We start from the raw sequence: 12,062 nt of genomic DNA, 5'->3' as shown, positions 1-12,062 counted from the left end.
CTCCCTGAGCTTTGGGACTTGCACTCTGCTCCCTAAGCACCTGGTCCACACAACCCTTGACCACCCGCGGCTGCTACACACACAGCTGAGCACACTGGGAATATCTCATCTAAGTTGCCTTGCTGCCCTGAGGTATAGGCAGCCGCCACACTCTGGGATCTGTGTGTGTACACACATACACACACGCATGCACACACGCACACACGTCTGCACACACATACATGCACGCAATCATGTATGCACACTCAAGTATGAACGCACATGTGCATGCATACATGCACACACACAAGTATGCATGCACACACATGTATACGCACACGCATGCACGCACACTCACACAGACATACACACGCACGGAGTTCTGACTCACAACCCATTTGACACGGCCTGGGCAACTCTTCTTTCTCTAAAAGCAAGTGCCTCTCGACAGATATTTGAAAACAGTGGTGGGACAGCCTTGCTATTAACTGCAACTTTCTCTTGCATCAGAGACTGTAAGCATTTCCGCAGACTCAGTCTTCCGGTAACTACACTTTCTAGACTGAGAGCTCCGAAGACCTTTCAGGGATCCCACAGTAACCGCGGCCCCGAGAACAAGGAATCCCTTCGCGAAAGCCTGCAGCAGGGCCGAGCACGGAGTCCGGGCCTGGAACCGCGGGCTGGGGCGAGAGTGGCTGAGTTCAGTGCACTGGCTCTGGGTGGCTGTGCTGCGAGCCCCGCGGGCCCGGGAGTGTCCGGTGAGCGTGGAGGGATCGACTCAAGCGGGCCGAAGATCCTGAGAGGGCTGCGCAGGGTCCCCTGTACTGGGCAGGCCAAGCGGCCAAGGCCGCGGGTCTTGGGCGCCCAGAGGGAGCGCAACCCTCAGAGTTAGGGGGGAGTCAGCGGGGGCGGGGACGACGGGCCGGAGCGGGCGGGGCGGAGCGAGGGACTCCAAAACTGGCCTGGGCGGAGCGAGGGACTCCAAAACTGGCCTGGGCGGGGTCGGGCGGGGCGGGGCGGGGCGAGCCGGGCCGGGCCTCTGGGGCGTGGCCTGTGTGACTGGGCGGGGGCGGGCTCTACGGGCGTGGTCTAAGCGGCTGGGCGGAGTCGGGGGCGGGGTCGGGATCCGGGGCGTGTCGGGCGGGCTGGAGGCGGGGCTCAGGGCGGGGCTGAGGCGCCTTGGGCGGGGCTCCGCTGTCTCGGAGCTGCAGCGCCGGGAGAGGCGGCCTCCAGGCGGCGGAGCTTGGCGAAGCGCGGCGGCGGCAGTGACTGGTGAGCGGCGCGGGCGGCTGGGACGCGGCTGGGGTGCGGGCTGAGTTGGGCGGAGCGGCGGAGGCTCCGGGCCTCGGGAGCGTATGGGGCATTCTGAGACCCTGACCCTGTCATCCCCACCGCTTGCGGCGACCTGCTACCTTGAGGCTGGGAGGCTGCGGGCGAGCGCCGAGGATCCGACCCCTAGCGCGATCCTCCGGTCCTGCTGGGATGCGCTCTGCCGGAGTCCCCGGCTCCATGAGGGCTTTCTGCTCCAGACCACCCTTATCCACTCCCTCTTCACCCTTCGCAGCCTTGCTTTCCCAAGACCCTATTCCGTGTCCCTCCCCGCCCCCGCCAGGCCGCTCCCTGCCCAGCTCCCTGCAGCCCAGAGGCAGCACGGCGCCCTCCCTGCCTGCACTGGGGCCCTTTGCTGCCACCTGCCCAGGATCCCAACTCCCGCCACCTCCCTGCTCTCAGCCCGAGGACAGCCCAAGCTCGGCTCCAGACTTTGACCATCCAGTAATCCTGGTTTGAGGGGACAGTTTGACCCACTTCCTAGGAGGCTGGTCCCAAGCCAGCTGTGATCTCTGGTGGAGACACCTGGCTTGCTGCCACTAGAAAGACTGAGGACATCTCTGTCAGAATGGGCCAGCAGGTCCCTGGCTTCTTCCAGACTGCTCAGACTTGCTGGCTGGTGTCCCCAGAGACCAGGGCCAGGCGTTTTGGCATTTAAAGCCTCCAAAGCCATTTGCCCACCCAGCTCCCCAGAATTTTCCCCAGGCTCCATTGGGGATTCAGTCCAATACTAAGTGCCTGCTTTTCTAGTGTCTAGGCCTGGCCTCCTCACCTCTGTTCTTGTTTCCCTGCCTGCTGCCCAGGAAACTCAGGGGAGGATGATTGGTTGGGTTTAGGGTTTTGGGAGACCCCACAGCTCTGTGGCCTCCCTCCTTTCCCTATTAGAAACTTCAACTGCTTTCATCAGTCACTGTCTCCCTTGGATGGGCCTGAGCTACCTGCATCTTGAGGAGTCCCCAGAGCACAGAAAGCTGGTATGGGGGTCCTGCAGGACAGCAAGAGAAGGATGCCACCAGCAGGTTTGGGATTGGGGCACCAGGATTGTAGGGTGGATCCTGTTAGGAGATCCAAGAGGGGTTCCAAGGCTTCTTTGCAGTAGAGAGAGCAGAGCAGGGCTGTTTTTCCTGCATGTTTCTGTCCTGTGTTGCTATGGTGACAGTTTTTCCTCTCTTCCTCTGCCTCTTCTGGGAGCTGGTTTTTATTGGTCTGTTGTCCTGTCTTTTATGACTCTAATTTCTCCTTTCTACTTGTTCTGAAATAAAGTCATAAATGTGGTGGCTGGGTCCAGGATGGGGGCTGGCAGGAGTTTACTTCCTGCTGTGTTGCGCCCCTGTGAGGGGAGAGAACAGAAGGTCAGATCTGTCTGAACTGCCCCTTGCTCTCAGCTCTGGGACAGGGGCAGCAGCATCCCTGTTAGGGACATAGTGGGTAGCACTATGGTGCTAATAATAGATACCAAATGCCAGCAGGAGCTCACTGATGTGCCTTCTTTTCTTCACTACAGTTCCACGGGGGCGGGACTGTCCCCACTTTACAGATGAGGAAACTTAGCTGCCAGTATGGGCCCTTTTCCTCTGAGGTCACACTGGTGTTAGCACATACTGGCCTGAGCTTCCATGAGGGAAGGGAAACTGACACAGCTGGGGTATGGCTCTTCTGGCTCCCACCCTATTGGCTGTGTGATGTAGGTCACCGAAGGACCTCAGCCCCTTCCATGCATGCTTTATGAGGCTCATTGGAAGTGTCCTCAGTTTCCCTACCCCTCTAGTGTGCTGCTAGAGACAAGCTGCCAGAGAGTTAGCTAGCTGCCTGTCATGTCCTTCTCGTTCCCTTGACACCAACTTTGGGAACCCAAGTTAAGAACAGAGTGAAGCCATGTGTGACTTCCTGTTTTACTCACGAACTGAGAATTCAGCTTGCCTGTTCTCCTCAAGGCCTAGGGTGGAGCCAGCTGAGGCAGGGATGCAACCAGCCTAGGGCAAAGAGTTCTGCACTCTGTAGGACCACAGGATCACTCCATGTCCCTTGCTGGTGCCACTAACCAGTGGAGCTGCCTCACTGTCATTTCTCTCTCTGTGGAACTGTGGACTTCCCCATCTCCTTTTCTTCTCCCCACCACACTGCTTTGTTTCAGACTTGTTAAACAAGAGCTCAAAGCATTCAACAGCAGCCTGAAAAGATTAGGGAACCAGCAGCTTTGGTGCGCATGCCCACCGTGAGGGAGTCAGTTGGTTCACTCACTTAACCAGCTTTTGTGTTTTCACAGTGGAGTTGGTAGCGTCTGATCTGTAGATTGCGCTTGCTGGTTCCATTAGGACCCAGTGGGACAGCCCAAAGGGAGCATTTCACAGAGATGAAGGGTGAAGGGCAGTCCGTCGATCCCAGGGCCATTGGAAGAGCTCCATGTTGCAGATGCCCCTATGCAGAGACTGAGAACTGATGTGGAATAGTTTCTGTGGAGTCTCAGGATATAGAGGCATTGTCTAAAGCTGTCTGGTCCAGCCCTGGTGTGAGTCTTGGCTTTCATTTATGTACATTTCATTTGCAGGGCTTCTACTCTGCATGTGCCAAGTGCAACTTGGGAAACTGGTGATAGAAAATGAATGCTAGTCCTGGTTTCAAAAACCACAATTTGGTATAAAAGATAAAAACCTGGAAAGAGATCTTTGTGACACAGTGAGAGAGGTGGTGGAGTGGAGGAGGTGGACTTGGGGCTGGAGATGGCCACTCGACGTGGTTATCCCTTAGTGTTGAGTTAGAAGGCCGCTGCTTGGTGGCTGAAGTACCGCTAGCCCTAAAGGTCCAGTCCCACCTGCTTTGCTGAGTTTCAAAGATAAATTCCTTATTCATTATGTGTTTGTGATACATAATAAACACACGCATCATTGGGTGTTGACACACATACATGTGCTGTCTTGATCCTTTTTTTTTTTTTGTCTTTTTGAGACAGGGTCTCGCGATGCAGTTCAGGCTGGCCTTGAGCTCACTTTGTAACCAAGGCTGGTCTCAAACTCGAAAAACTCCCTCCTGCCTCAGTCTCCCTAGTGCTGGGATTACAGGCGTGAGTCACCACGCCCAGCTCTGTCTTAATCCTTTTTACTTCCCTTCCCTCCCATCGCTCCTAGCCCGCTTTGCTGAGTTTTGACTTGTCCCTCGCCATAGCTTCTGGTTCCTACTTCGCTCATTGGTCCCTATCCTTTCTTTGGAGCTGAGTCCATTGCCTGACAAGATGACATGGTGATTGGGAAGAAAGAGGGCTGTGGAAACAGAAATGAATGAGTTCAGACTTGACCATGGCTGCATCCTAATGGCCCAGTTGACCTCTTTGAGGTTCAATTCTGTATGTGTAAACCTGCAATTGTGCTTGTCTGCTAAGAATTAAATCAGTTTATACGTTACAGAGTATGGCATAGTGCCCACCCTGCAGTAGACTTGCTGCTGTTTAGTTATATTGATTAGGAAAGGCTTCATAGTTACTGGGCCTCTGGGCCCTCTTAGGAATGTGGTAGAGCGCTCTTCAATGAATTCTGGCCTTCAGAGATCTATTCATTATCTAGTGAGGTTGAAAGTTGCTCATACTCATGCTTCTAGTGTTTGCTAACAATTAGTGCTAGTATCTTTGAGGTATCTCTCACCAACTGGCTGTGCTCTGAGCTGCCCTAGCACGGTGTGAGACTCCAACACCTTTGTTTACACCAAGGAGGATAAATTTGAAATGGCAGCTTCATACAAACCGCTCATCATCACTGAAGCTCTATGACATTGTGCAATTGCCCTCATTTTACAGTTAATGAAGCTGGAAAAGAGTAAAGTCACTTGCAGAGTGTCTGGCAGCTCATGAGAAGCAAGGCCAGAATTTAAAAGTAGATCCTGCTTGCTCTTTGTGCCATGGTACACGGATCTTGTCATTTCCTTGGCCGGCAGGCAGTGACCTAAAATAATCCTGTTTGGAAAATGCAAGCAGAGTTTAATAGGGGCGGAACTGGTCAGTCTATAATTCAGACTCACAGTAAATATTTAGACGCTTTATTAGGGCTTTGCTCTCAGCACAGCATTAACGAGGCTTTCAGTATCAGGATGAGGATTTGGTTTTGTTGGTCATGAGTAGAAGAAGAGCCTGACAAGTAAGAGTTCAGAGAAAATATTTGGTGATGCTAGAAGTTAGTTTCCTGAGCATGAGAGTGGATGGCGAGTTTATCATGGAGGTGACCTGAGCCTTTGGACAGGCTGAGATTTTATAGTTGATCTTGTTAATGGAAAAGAGTAAAGTCACCCTTATCCGGTGCTTCTCTGGGAACCGGCGATGGGAGCTGCAGTGATTACCACACGTGGTGGGTGGGTGTTCCTCAAATGTGAGGGTGATGTGGAGTGAGTCTCCTAGGACAGCTCAGGTCTGAGAAGATGAAGGCAAAGTCAGCCTGGTTTGGGAGCATAACTTGTTCCAGAAACATGCTTGTAATCCCAAGAATTTGTATCTCAAAGTGAATTTCCACATAAGAGATAATGGAAGCTCAGATGATTCATTGTATAATTCAAAAAATTCATACAAAATGTTTACAATACTGTAATATCATACAAAGTAATAAGGAACATTAAAAATATAAAGAAAAATGAGAAATCAACTTGTACTTACCTTTGAAAACCTTCATGGCTGGTGTGGGGGAGATAGAGGAGGATTATTGTGTAGGATGAATTCACTATTATGGAATCACTGTTATCTATTGGTTTAGTGGGATCTTTTTCTGCTCCTGCAACTTTAACAAGGAAACAGACCCTTGCTTTTGTCTCTTGTTGAGGATTTTGTGCAAATATGACACTGCATTATTGTTAAACAGATTCGTCACTTGCACCGCTACACCCTTATTTGGGGACAGTTTTCTACAAAATTTTGCACTGTTTCCCACACTTTATACATCCCCTAATTGCATTTGAAGTGAAGGATTCCTCTGCCTTTTCTCCTCCTCCTCTGGAGCAGAGATATCCTCCTAGTGTCTTGCTGTTGGGAGATGATCATCTACAATTTTGGAGAGAGAGGCAGAGAAACTCAGAAAGATAGAGATAGATATAGAAAGAGACAGAATAAGACAGAGAGAGCAAGAAAGAGGGAGGAACTATTGACTCCATGTGATTGTGTGATATTCAGTGTCACATACCATCCATATTGCAAGACATAGTTTGCTTAACAAGTGAAAACATTAGAAATGTTTGTCTTGCAGCACACTAGCAGAACAAGTTGCTTGCAATCCAAGGTTGTACTGTATTGGATCCATTTACAATTATTGGATCCATTCCTGGCTTTGTCAGGTACTTAAAGTCCTGTTTCCTTGATTTAAGAGCTCTTTGCCCCAACCAACCCAAGTGCTGAGTACAGGTGCCATGTCCCAGCTCTGCAGGCTGATAGTCTCCTGTTTGCAGTCAGCTGAGGACCTGAGTCTCCTGTCTGCTTCTTTAATGACACTTTCTAATAAAAATTCTGTATGGCACAGATAATGAGATCTTTTAAATGAAACGGGGCAGGGGGAAGAGTGTCCCAAAGACTTAACTGCAGTTTTAGGGTAGATCAAGCATAAAAATGGGCTCATTCGTCCACACAACAGACATGGACAGGATGGGCTGCTGCACTGGAGTGTGATCACACAGGGGTCCAGCTGGGTCCTGTGGCCCCTGCCCTGGGACAGCCACCCCTTCAAGCAGAAGGAGGAAGGACATGTCCACGTGGGGCATGGCCACCTGCATGTTCATGTAGCGTGAGAGCAGAATGCTATCACAAGAGGGACATGTCATCGTGTCAGCTGTTGCAGCAGAGCCATTTCCTCCCACATGGCCTGGTGTAGAGCATCAGGGCCCCAGCTGACATGGTGCCCACACAGGAGGCCTGAGACAGGAACGTGCTTGTCAGGCTCCCTGCCCCCTGCACATTCCAGATGAGGAGGCACGGCCTTCTGCGTTTCTGCAGGTCAAACGGGCAGGTTGATGGCTATAGCTAGAAGGGCTTTTCTGCATCCAGCCTGGTGATTCCAACACCCTGAACTCGTTTCCCTGAGCGACAGGGAAAGGCAAGGATGGCAAAAGCCGAGCATATTTTCACAGAACCCTTCAAAGGACAGAGAAATCTTTCTCTTGCTCCCAGAAAGGAAACCACTTTCCACATGAATGTTCCAGAATGTGCTGGAAAGTCAAGGCTAATGACCACGAAAGAGTCAGGAAGGTACATGGGGCAGAGCGGATCCCTGGCCCAGCACCTCCACTGATGTGGAAAAGGAAGATACGGACCTTGCAAGGCACTTTACTACCTGCAGTATGGTCTTTACTTCCACGTTAATGTCCTTTAGGAAAGTTTGGTGATTCTCAAGTTTTTGGATAAACTGACCTGCATAGAAATTTTCTGGTCATGAGGAGCAATGGCCACCACACCCGTCCCGACACTTTGGGTTCTCCCATTCTACCCTGGTTACCAGCTGCCACTCTTCAGGTGCAGCCAGGAGGCTGGAGCCCAGGCATGCAGTGTAGACAGATGGCACGCTATTGACCGGGCACAAATGGAGTCAGAAAGAACCTGGATCTTCTGCCACGCCAACCCTCCGACTGTCCCGTTTGAGTCTTGCATTCTCTTTGGTAAATGTGGGCAGCAGCAGCTATGGGGCACCATGGGCCTTCTTAGCAGATCATGGTAACCCTTTATTACTCATTTTCACAGTCTTTTTTTTCAAGTCCATTTTATTTCAAAGAAAAAAAATTTCAAGAACACATCAGTCAAGGGACAACAATGATACATACATTGCACATTGTCATCTCTAAAGCATTCACCCAGAGCACAAGACATCTGCATTCATTTGTCCAAACAATATCAGCACAAATCATTTTCTTCAGTGAACTCAGAGAAATCAGGAGTATAACTACCTTAACTATCTTTTTTAGTATAAATATTGTATATACATATATTGTTTCTTTGACCTGCTCCCACTAGTGAGACAATGTGATGTTTACACATGTGTCTGATTTATTTCACTTACGAATTTGGTTTCAGGCTGCATCCATTTACCTATAAAAATCTCCAGTTTATCCTTCTTTATGGCTGACTAGTATTCCTTTGTATTAAAATACCACATCTTTTTTGTCCATTCCTCAGTCGGTGAGCATTTAGGTTGTTTCCCAGATTTAACCATTACAAATTGTGCTGCTATAAACATGGGTGCACATGTATCATTGTGGTAAGAAGGGGAATAGCTGGGTTGAATGGGAACTCTAGTCTTAGTTTTTGAGGAATCTCCATACTGATTTCCACAGTGGTTGGACCAGTCTGCATTCCTACCAACAGTGGAGAAGGGTTCCTTTTCTCCTGCAGCCCCTCCAGCATTTGTTATTGGTTGATTTCTTGATAATAGCCATTCTTTCTATGGTGAGGTGGAATCTCAGTGTTGTTTTAATTTGCATCTCTCAAATGACCATGATGTTGAACATTTTTTCTTTTTTTTTTTTTTGTCTTTTTCCTTTTTATCGGTACCAGGGATCGAACTCACGACTGCCTGCTTGCAAGGCAGGCGCTTATGCCGCTGAACTAAATCTCCAGCCCCGAACATTTTTTCTACATACTTATTTGCAGTTCATATTTCCATCTGAGAAATGTGTGTTCATCTCCAATGCCCATTTTTGGATTAGGTCTTTAAATCTGGGAGGACTGATTTTTTTGAGCTCTTGATATGTTCTCAATAGTAATCATTTGTCAGAGGAACAGCTGACAAACATAACATTTCTTCCCATATTGTAAGTTGTCTCTTCACTCTTGGTTTCTCTGGCTGTGCAGAAGATTTTCAGTAGAGTGAGATCCTAGTTGTTGATTCTTTGTGATAGTTTCTGTGCAGTCAGGGTTTTGTTCATAGTCTTTGGCTACACTAATGTCTTCAAGAGTTTTACCTACTCTATCTCCCAGCAGATTTAATGTTTCTGTTTTAATATCAAGATCTTTAATCCATTTTGAATTTAGCCCAGTACATGGTGAAAGAGATGGGTCCAGTTTTAATCTTCAGCATGTGCAGAGCCAGTTTTTCCAGTACTGTTTATTCAAGAGGGATCTTTCTTTCAGTGAATGTGTTTGGCACTTTTGTCAAAGATAAGGTGGCACAATCTTTTGATGTTCTCACTCTGTGGAGGGGGAAACAAGTCCAGGTGTGGAAAGGGACTTGCATGCCTTCTTGTTAGGAAAGCAGCCTAGCCGGGACCATAAAGCATGTATGTGATGTATGCACACACAGCCCGGTGCCCCTGTGCCACCCACACTGGGAAGAAGAGCTGCACGTGCATGAGGAGCTGAGAATAAATAGCACGTGTCTTGGTAAAACATCACCTGAAAGACACGTAAGTTCATGCCAACCAGAGATGCCCCATACCTTAAACCTGAAACAATACAGCGGGCATCTCAAGCGCTTCATTTGATTGGTGGACATCTTTCAGCATGTCCTTTGCTCAGTCCGTCTGTAGAGGACGCTCCCAGGAGTCCTCAGCCAAGCCTGCGGTGCATACAGCACATGGCCATGCTGAGTGTAGCTGCCTCCTCTTGGAGCCAGCTGCTGTAGAACTTAGTGTTCAGTCCCTTACCTGGGACAAGCTGTGATCTGAAGAAAGCACAAGAGCTACGTCTCAGCAGAAGCACAGGGTTACCTGTGGGCGCGCACCTCTGGCTAAGTCCTACACTGCAGGAGTTGAGGGAGATTAATGGGCAAATGGATTGATGGGTGGATGAAGTGGAAGGGAGGGAAGGCTCTTCTTGTGAAGGCTCTTTTTGTGAGACAAGAACTCAGTCACCATCTGCAAAACCCTGAGAGCGACACTTGTGTCTAGAAGCCACTAAGTGTGTATTTTGAAGCAGACAGACCAGCGGTGGAATCTTGCCTCTTCCTTGGGCAAATACCTTGGATTTTCTAAGTTTTCAAAATTGTGAGCTGAAGCTAGTAATGTTTGTGTCTCATGGATATTACAAGGGAGAAATAACGTGGACATTTACCCTATTTTGCCTGAACTGCGAATGAGAGTTGTGTGTAAAGATTTGACTGTGTCCTTTAGGTTCATCTTTGCTTGTCCTGGATGGGAATGACATGCCCTTTCTCCTCCTCCTTCTGACAACCGATCCCCATCACCCTGCACAAAGCCCTTGACAGTCCTTCTTCTGCACTCATATCTCTAACTCTGGGCTTTCATTTTGTAACCCAAATCAATCTAGCTATGCTGTTTATTGGATTGTAACAAGCATAAGCAAACCCAAGCACTGCGGGTTCCATGTTGTCTATCATCTCCCTTTTTTTAAATTTGTTAAACATTTTTTTTTTCTCTGCAGTGTTGAGGTTTCAGACCTGAACCCTTGAATACCTTCAGAAGTAATAAATGGGGTCACAGGTTATTTTATGACACATATATATTCCCTTCTTGTTATAGCCAAAATTCAAAAGGCACTCAAAATGGAAATTGTTTAAACACTCATTTGGAAGCAAAAGCTGGCCCAATGTTACAGGAGTCTATTTATAGCTCTCAGGATGATCTCTCTCAGGATGAGAGTGTTTTGATGTTTGATGATATGGGGTGATGAATGCCCCATATCCTTTTAGGGGTGTACATGATGTATGGTTTATGCACTGGTTTATGTTAGTAGAGAGAATTCGGAGTTTAGAAGCTCATCTGAATGTGGGGTTTCAAGAAGGGTTTATAGACTTCAAATGCAAAATGCCTAACAGTGGCTACAGTGTCCCCAGGGTTGGGAAAGCATGGGTGAGTGTTCCCATTTTCTAAGATGAGAATGGTGACACAGTGCCTTCTGTGCTGATGGAAAGCATTGACAAAGATTTTATATTTTGTCCACTGAAAAAACACAAAAAGAATTAAATGACCGTACTTGGTATAAAAACAGAACATTAACAAAATTTTGTTGACACCTGGGTTCTCAAGTCTTATTGGGACAAAGCAAGTTACCAAAAACACTATCCTCAGATGTAAAAATACACTGCAATTTAGATCAAGTGTGGCTTATAATCAGGTTTTTGCCACTGGCCTATGGGGAAGATGGAGGGGAGTTTTTCAGGCTGATTCATCGTTTTAGCCCTGTGAAAAGGAACCAGGGCTTGATGAGCAAGCCTGTGGGAAGTGAGAGGTCCTGAGAGGAACGTGAGAAGGTCTTAGCTGGAGTCTGCACTTGACTTGCTGAGTGATCTTGGGCGTGTCACCTCCCTTCCCAGTCCCCCAGGGCCTGAGTTTCTAAGTAAATGACTTCTTCCTTCTTTGAGTCTAGGAGTGGGGGCCAAGGCCCCAAAGGAGAGGATGGGAGTGAGGGGGGCTGCACTGTGGTTGTGGTCTCATGAGCTCCTGCACCTCCTATAGAAACAGGAGGAGGTTCCTGTGTTCTGCCAGGGGTCCCCATGGGTCCTGTATTCCAGTGCCCTTGGCTGCTATGTATCTGATGAATTTGGGCCTCTGGGCCTTCACTGCATTCATACAGAGTTGCCTGCCCGCGAGGGCTCCTTGGCTGCCCTTGGCTGTCAGGCTGACTTGAGCAGGCAGTGGCCGTAGCCCTGATGATAGTGGCCTGGGTCCCTGGTTGCTCTGCTACCTGGGGCTGTGGTTAAGGCCTGGCTGAGCATTGCTGAGGGTCCAGGGGTCACAGTGGCAGTCCCCCCCCCCCCCACCAATGCAGAGCACAGGACCAGGGCAAGGACTGCCCTGGTCCAGTTTGTGGCAGTGTGGACTGGGTACAGAAATGTAGGGCACTC

The 12,062-nt window shown here is 49.0% G+C and overlaps 1 protein-coding gene across 2 annotated transcripts in view; it reads left to right on the top strand.

Annotated features, from left to right (window-relative positions):
* The first annotated feature begins 562 nt into the window (after positions 1 to 562).
* Cyria (CYFIP related Rac1 interactor A) overlaps positions 563 to 12,062 on the top strand; it is a 91,733-nt gene continuing 80,233 nt past the window's right edge. Inside the window, exon 1 of one of the 2 annotated variants that reach the window (XM_063254358.1) lies at positions 563 to 737. The gene's annotated coding sequence lies outside the window, so the exon portion shown is untranslated. Of the gene's footprint in view, positions 738 to 1,137; positions 1,252 to 12,062 lie in introns of those variants that run through there. The other variant, XM_005001528.4, reaches the window with a different exon arrangement.

The sequence above is a fragment of the Cavia porcellus genome, unplaced genomic scaffold (genome assembly GCF_034190915.1).
Source record: "Cavia porcellus strain 051 isolate PalLab524CR breed Dunkin Hartley unplaced genomic scaffold, mCavPor4.1 scaffold_8, whole genome shotgun sequence".
NCBI classification, from domain to species: domain Eukaryota; kingdom Metazoa; phylum Chordata; class Mammalia; order Rodentia; family Caviidae; genus Cavia; species Cavia porcellus.
Note: the sequence above shows the minus strand (reverse complement) of the source record. Positions and strands in the feature narration are given on the sequence as shown.